At 32.4% G+C, this 6,000-nt stretch overlaps 1 long non-coding RNA gene across 2 annotated transcripts; it reads right to left on the reverse strand.

Moving 5' to 3' along the window:
- Positions 1-959: 959 nt before the first annotated feature.
- LOC123892854 lies at positions 960-1,676 on the reverse strand. 2 transcript variants are annotated; one of them, XR_006803289.1, is made up of 3 exons: positions 1,543-1,676; positions 1,330-1,445; positions 960-1,236 (listed from the first exon to the last, which is right to left on the reverse strand). It is a non-coding gene; the product is annotated as an uncharacterized LOC123892854 (long non-coding RNA). The 2 variants fall into 2 exon arrangements; XR_006803288.1 differs by having other exon boundaries at positions 1,330-1,461; positions 1,543-1,651.
- Positions 1,677-6,000: the final 4,324 nt, after the last annotated feature.

Consider the following 6,000-nt stretch of genomic DNA (forward strand, 5'->3'; position numbering starts at 1 on the left):
CTAGCATTTATAATCATTGATTCAGAATATCTTTTTCTTTTTTCTTTATGAATTTGATAAAATAAAAATTGAAAACACACGATGAATAAATATGGCTAATGATGTCAACTTAATAGAAAGAATACGTAAGGGCAGAGTTATCCTTTCAATTATACTAATAAGTAATTACCACTAACTCTTCCTTTTCCCTCAATTAATTGGTAACAACCATTTGTTATTGTTAATCATCGTCTCTTTCATTTCTACTTCGTTTTTTCCTATCATCATTATAATAAATAAAAATTCTCTTTTTACAATTGCATTTACATGATGTGGAAATAAGATGATTTTGTTTAAAGGTTAGCTATTATATAAAAATGTAGTTGTCTTTACATTAAAAATTAAAATTTTTATTTTATAATTTGTTTATTGAATAAAATAATATGATATTCAATTTTTTAAATTTTAATAATAGTCTGACCTATAACAATCTTTTAGTTAAAAAAAAATGTCTATTGACATGCATTGCAACAATGTCTCACTCGTTGAATATGAAAAAGAAGAAGAAAAAAAAAGATACAATGAGATCACAAAATTTTAGAAAATTATTATTCTTCTACAACAAACCTAATAACTCTTCCAAGCTCCAAATATAAATTTCAGATGCCCATATATGTATGAGGAGTGATTGTACATAAAAGTTTGACACTCAAAATAAGTACACAAAAAACAACATTAAAAGGGTTATCTTTCACCTTTCATAATTTTTTTTATAGTGCTCGTTAGTAAGCACTATAATTTTATTTGTTATGAGATGAAGCACTATGATTTATGAGATTGCTTTTAGCATATATAACGACTAATAGAATGAGAAAGGGTGGATTTTTTTTGTAACTTAAGCTTAATTACATCAATATTAGAGATTACAACATAAAAGCTCACATCATACAAAACCAAAAGAGAAAGTGAGAAAGGTTTTCTACAAACCAAAAGAGTTACAACATAAAAGCTCACATCATACAAAACACAGATACAATTGTTTCCCCTCTACATATAGTAAACAATTACCAGACTATATAAGAGAGATTGAGAAGATTTTTTTCTACAAATCAAGAGAGTTCCTACATCATAAAAGTTGACACTATATATCCACCTCATACATAGAATTGCTACCCCTCTACATAGCAAACAATTATTATCATTTTATGTTGTCATCATACATATCCATGTCTTCTATCTAGCTCAATCCAAAGAAGCCTGAAAAAAAGTTTTGGAATGAAATTAATACCACAACAATATATCAAATTCTACAATTGTACAACTATATTTTTAAATTTTATGACAACTTACTAAAGTTCCCGATGGTATAACTTGTATTCAAACGTGCACATTCCACTTCCAGGTTAAATGTTACACTTTATGTGTTGCGATACCAATCAATCACTCCATTTGCACGTCTCAGAAAGCTACACGAAACATGAACTGGTATGTGCTTAAATTAAAAGAGTAACATCATCCGTTGATTATCATGAAGAAAAAAGGACACAAAATGAAAATACAAACCTTTGATTATTATTCTCCTTCTACAATACACACATCTCTCAAATTGAAAGTTCACACAGTCATATCTACCGAGGAATTGTTCATAAGGCACATATATATAGTCAATTAATGCCACGTTTTAATTTTTTTGTGGGAATTGAAAGGCTAAGAAGATCTTTTGATAGGAAAATAGTAAATGGTTGCTAATATTAAAAGGGTGCACCGTTTCAAAAAATTTACAACTTATCATATGACTTAGGCCATAAAAGTAAGGGATTGAAAGGTTAAGAAAAATAAATTAAAATAACATTAAAAGGGGTGATCTTTCACCTTTCATAACAATTTTTATTTATAATAATAATGCTCCATTATTAATTATTAATTATTAATTAGTAGGTAAATCATTCAATTAATTAGTATGTGAAGGAAACAAAAGGAATGTACATAATATTTAGAAAAATTTTGAGTTTTGTGAAGATGACACATAAGCAAAAAGAGTTTCGTCGAGAAAGACATGCACACCATCAGGTATGACTTCCTTAATCCTACACAAATGGAAAGAACACACGATAAGTATAGCACACTTAAATGTGGCATCATAAACAAATTTATAAAAAAAGGGAAAAAATGTTTTACTTTTTGAGACTATTTTCAGCAGGTGACATGGTGGAAAATGGAAGAGGATATCACTATAATAGCCAAATTGAGCAAGGCAATATGCATGGAATGATAGTGAAATGTGTCTAGCTTATAAAGGTGCAAATTGTTTAATGATGTGTGTTATGTTTGGAGGAATGGGAAGGGGCAAAATATGTAATGATACTAAAATTGAAAGGATAAGGACAAGGGAAATTGTATTGAATTTTCTGAAAATTAAATCCAACTCTAGTGAGTGGAAGGATACAAGATGTGAACATAGAGAGTTTAGAGGGAGAGAATATCAAACTTCACAATTCACATAACTCACAAAATACTCCTACTACCCTATTAATAGTAACTCATGTCTCCACATAGTCTCATTATTTGGGCTTAAGTTGACTAACTCCTATTTGGGCCTATCCAATATGGTGGGTTCATTACAATACCTTCCCCTTTAAAACCAACCTTGTCCTCAAGGTTGTAGAAATTGATCACAACACAAATTTTACCCGGATCCCATTGCTTGAATTGCAAAGAATCCTCGAACCATCACCACCCGGTTCCCATTTCTTAGACTGCGTAGTAAGAAAAATAAGATTATCACCTAGCAGCCATAACCAAAATCCAAACAGCTTGTGGAACTTCTTGTGGCTCATAAAAAAATACTCCACATGTGTTGCAACAATATCCAAAATACAACCTTCATTTTCACACTTGTTTTCACCATTGAGGCCTTCAAAGTTTGCACACAAGTGATAAAATAAAACATGTTCCACCAGCACACAAAGACCATAACTATCACCAATGTTCCCTTGAATATTGAATTTAGACAACCAAATAGAAAGATGAGTAGTCCATAAGTAATAGTGAATCAAATTAAATTGACTAAGCACATTTGAACTTGAATAGGAGGTGATGTCTCTTTTCTTCAACTTCAAAACACAGTAGGCACAACCACCATTCAATCTCATAAAATCAAAATCTCCATAATCTACATGTATCATCACAACCATCCAACATTTAGGAACAAGCTCAAAAGATAGCAATACTTTTCTCTCTAATACACCAGTTTTGATATACCCCACAATTAGATAATTAGAACAATCTAAAATCATCTTAGACATGTCACAGACCCCACAATTATGTAACAACACATATGCATTTAAAGTAGCTTGAAGATTCTCAATTAATTGGATTGTGTTGCCACATAATGAGGTACACCACTTCATTTTGTGCAGCCATTTTTCAATCAAGATAGCAAGGTTTGCACTATTATTGGGAACAACAATTGCAGTCGGTGATTGTTCTGATGAAACATTGCTATCAAATTTGTGAATATAACAATGCATGTAATGACTAAACTCAAGTAAACTGTTCCATTTGCTGCCAACAGTTCGGTGCTTTGTAGATGTTGTAAAAACTAAAGTTGCAGATTCAATTAGATGGGTCCAAGGTGTAACTATCCGTGGAGCTAGGAATGTAGGAAATAATTCTACCACGGTTTGTGCAAAAGCTGAATTCAACTGTAAAATTATGTTCGAGTAATTATATGCATGAAATTGCTCGAAAAGATTCTCACGCCTAAGAATATGATAAGCATGATAAGGTGATGTGCAATAAGGCCTCAAAATGGAAACTCCACCAAAACACAAATCTGGAGGTTCAGGAGGCAGCGGAGGCACTGCGGGTATCTGCGTCACTTGAAATTCTCCTTGCTTCAATTGAAAATTGTGATCCGGTGGTTTCAGCGGTGGTGGTGACATTAAGTGGTTCTCAACTGGTACACCATTAGGCAATTCAAGTGATAGTAGAGGGTTCAATAATGCACAATCTGGTGGTTTTGGTGGCGGCGAATGTGTTGGGACATTTTGTCGAACATAAGATAGGCATGTTTGAATTGAGGCAGTCAATGGCACCACTGTGTGCTCCACCAAAATTTTATCACAGTGCAATTGAAACTTAGGTTCCAGACTACCAGCTTGTTTATTCCCTATACTCATAAAATGCAACGCATGAGGAATTTCACAGTGTAGAGACAAACCTTGATTTCTCATAACATCCTTGTTGATGGCATCGGTATGCTCTGAGTCAGATATTGCAGAGTCTTCATTAGGGAAGAAATGCGTGGAAATCAAGTCCTGGGAAGAGGAAAAGATTGTCGTAACTGGAAGAGCTTTGTTCAACGGCGATTCTACGATTTTCCCGATGCAATCACCGATTGTATTCACCATGGATTTTGGTTCACTTTGAACCATAAACTCATCTGCTCGTGGGATTTCTTTATTCCTCTGCGCAATAGCAGTAGATGATTTGTCGATATTGGCAGCAATTATAGGAAAATTTGCAACCAAGCTGTCCAAATATGGCGTCGACGGTTTTGCAATTGGATTTTCTCGTGACAATTCTGCCATGCTCTGTTTAAATTTTCTTGATGATTCAGCAACATGGGATATGTGATTAGAACGGAATGGTTGTCGTAGGGTCTCCTGAGACGAGTTCATCGCACCACGGAAAGAGCTCTTCGAACCATTTTGCTTTTGGAGTAACGCTTCCAATAAGAAATCAATTCGATCTAATCTCTTATTGCGGCGTTCTACCCTTTCTTTAAATTGAGCATCACTCATCAATCTATGCTCTGCCATGGTGACAATGAAAGCACCAATGTAATGATACTAAAATTGAAAGGATAAGGACAAGGGAAATTGTATTGAATTTTCTGAAAATTAAATCCAACTCTAGTGAGTGGAAGGATACAAGATGTGAACATAGAGAGTTTAGAGGGAGAGAATATCAAACTTCACAATTCACATAACTCACAAAATACTCCTACTACCCTATTAATAGTAACTCATGTCTCCACATAGTCTCATTATTTGGGCTTAAGTTGACTAACTCCTATTTGGGCCTATCCAATATGGTGGGTTCATTACAAAATATTTGATGAGAATGTCAATTAAAATTGATACTTATTTTGTAACTGATATTAGGAATATAAGTTAATTGGGTCATTATCTCCACTAATTATTGAGCAAGGGAAACCAAAGATCAAAAGATACACATGCATGGCCTTATAACAAATCATTAATTTTTTCAACTTAATTTTTGATGAGAATTGATCATGTTTTTTTTCATACTATTCAATTTGTTTAGTAGTTGTTCAATTTGGCTGTGCATTCGGTGAAAACATGTATATCTATTACTTATGAGAAGTTATGATTTTTATTTTGGTTATTGTGAATCACTCGTTGAAAATTTAATGGCAAGAATAGGTATAGGTTACTGTTCATATTCATATATAGTTTGTGAATTGTTGATAAATCAAGTGTTATGATAATTGCAAATTATTTTGTGCTTGCAATTTTCGGATATTAATTTGGTTGGTCAATATTTGTGATGTCATGCAAAGAGTTAGCTAAAAATAATTGTAAAAGAAGTTAGAGAGTCCTAAATATTGCTTTTATTATGTTAATGATAATAAAATAAGTTACAAAAAGTTATATGAGAGTTAATTACGAAGGATATAAATATACACATAATAATGAATAATAAGTAAGTTAATTGAGGGTTATAGTACACATAAGCATGAATGTAATGAGAGAAGACACATAAGCATACACATAAGCATGAATGTAATGAGAGAAGACACATAAGCATCAACTCTTGCTTAGAAAAAAGAAAAAAATGAGAAGCTTTGTAGTGACGACACATCAGCAAAAAAAAGTTTGCTTTACAATTATACTAGGTGTTCAACCCGTGCGTTGCACGGGTTTGATTAAAATGTTTTTTAAAAAAAAATGTGTTTTATAATAAATTGTATTAAAAATAATAATTTTTTTAGAT

The sequence above is a fragment of the Trifolium pratense genome, linkage group LG6, assembly GCF_020283565.1.
Source record: "Trifolium pratense cultivar HEN17-A07 linkage group LG6, ARS_RC_1.1, whole genome shotgun sequence".
NCBI classification, from domain to species: Eukaryota; Viridiplantae; Streptophyta; class Magnoliopsida; order Fabales; family Fabaceae; genus Trifolium; species Trifolium pratense.